This window comes from Myotis brandtii, unplaced genomic scaffold (genome assembly GCF_000412655.1).
Source record: "Myotis brandtii unplaced genomic scaffold, ASM41265v1 scaffold49, whole genome shotgun sequence".
NCBI classification, from domain to species: domain Eukaryota; kingdom Metazoa; phylum Chordata; class Mammalia; order Chiroptera; family Vespertilionidae; genus Myotis; species Myotis brandtii.
In genome coordinates this window covers 5877786-5879552 of record NW_005368707.1, presented here as the reverse complement: position 1 = coordinate 5879552, position 1767 = coordinate 5877786, and the positions used below count along the sequence as shown (strand labels likewise).

Below are 1767 nucleotides of genomic sequence, written 5' to 3'. Positions count from 1 at the left end.
CTTTCACAGGGGTCGCCTAAGACCATCCTGCATATCAGATATTTACATTACAATTCATAACAGTAGCAACATTACAGTTATGAAGTAGCAATGAAAATAATTTTATGGTTGGCTCACAACATGAGGAACTGTATTTAAAGGGCCAGAAGGTTGAGAACCACTGGTCTATAGGTTTTTGAATGCAGATGAAATGGGCCCTATTGAAAGACCATTCTAGAACTTCAAGACTGCTCCTCCCTGATGGTGCTTGAAAGTGCCCCTCACTGTCTCCTCACACCCCATGAAAGCCTCAACTCCAGTGAGCATATGGGTTCCTCAAGAACAGAGAAAGGAGCCCCACCTCTGTTGGCAGGTAACTGTCACATGGAAGGTCTACTGTCAATGGGCTTTACCTGTGGTATTAAAGGGTCCCTGCAGGGTCTGCACAAGAGCTTGGATTTCAGGCACATTCTCCTGTAGGGCTTGTCCAGTAAAGAGGGGGTTGATTTTGGCAGCTTTATGACCATGTTCACAATATACTGTCACCAACCTGGCAAGTCCATGATCAACTATTTTAGGGGGGAAGAAAGCAATACAAATAGTTTAGGAAATGCCCACAAACCCCAAAAATTAGTTTTTCAAAGAAGCCTTGTGGCCTTCGACATTTTTAATGCATTGCTCCTACCCACCACATCTGCCAGTGGTTTTTCAGGATTAAAGACTCAGAATCCAGGTAAACACACTTATTTCCTTAAATGTATCTCATGATAATTAAAGTCATTAAAAAACAAAATGTAAATAGGACTATGATTATACATTTATAAAAATAACTATGTACATGAATAATATTAAAATGGAATACCTCAAATTGGAAAAAAACAAACACCTCTTACAATGCTGAGATTATGGATAACTAGTCCTCTTATTGTTTAAGATATTTTTCAACACCTTACATTAAAAATATATATAGAACTACAAAATCAATGTTACATTTCTTTCTTATTTCTTAAAGACCTCAGGCACATAGCTATTTCATAGATTCATAAAATCTTAGATGAAGACTAAAAATTATCATGTCACTCACATAGTGCCAAAAAAATCCCCTTTGTAAAGCCCTAGATGAGTGATCCCGCAGTCTCCACTTAAAGGGGAGCCATTATCTTTCTGTGAATCCAGTTCTATCTGAGATGATTTCATATTTAGTCAAAATCTGCTTTTCTTTCCTTTCCACATACAAGGCCTAAAATTGGGGTTCGGGGGGCCCCTCATGCCCACATTCAGTTAACCTTGAGTTTGTCAAGGTCATCTGACCCAAACTGAGTACAAATCCCTGAGGATGAGCAGATGTGTTATAGAGGGCACACAATTTTCTGGACGTTTTTTAAATTTGCATTTTTATTTTCAGAATCCAAAGAAAACTATTAGCATATTTTCAAATATTTAATGACCATTATTTCAACATGTATTGCCATGCTACAATTTCACAGTTACATATGTGCCTGGGTTTGTATTCCACATACGGCAAAGTGTACCTATTGGCACAAGCTTAGAGGACAGAACAGAGATGTACTGAATATGTAAAGGGTGTTTTTGCACTAATATTGCAGTTAGGAGGATCCATATTATGTCTATTACACTAATCAAACAATCCCAGTACGTGAACTGATTTCTGGATGGAGGTTAGTCTTATATATTGCCATAGGGTTCTATTCTGAATCGTATTAAAGTTCTTAAGTGCTATTTTATGAAGTAGGAAATCTTCATATTTGTGGCTAAAATCCAGATAGA

General features: G+C 37.5%; 1 protein-coding gene across 1 annotated transcript in view; it reads right to left on the bottom strand.

The window, feature by feature from the left end:
- The window catches only part of DHTKD1 (dehydrogenase E1 and transketolase domain containing 1), a 43539-nt gene extending 42964 nt beyond the window's left edge, over positions 1 to 575 (bottom strand). Inside the window, exon 1 of the mRNA XM_014547996.1 lies at positions 393 to 575. The gene's annotated coding sequence lies outside the window, so the exon portion shown is untranslated. The remainder of the gene's footprint in view (positions 1 to 392) is intronic.
- Between the last annotated feature and the right edge of the window lie 1192 nt (positions 576 to 1767).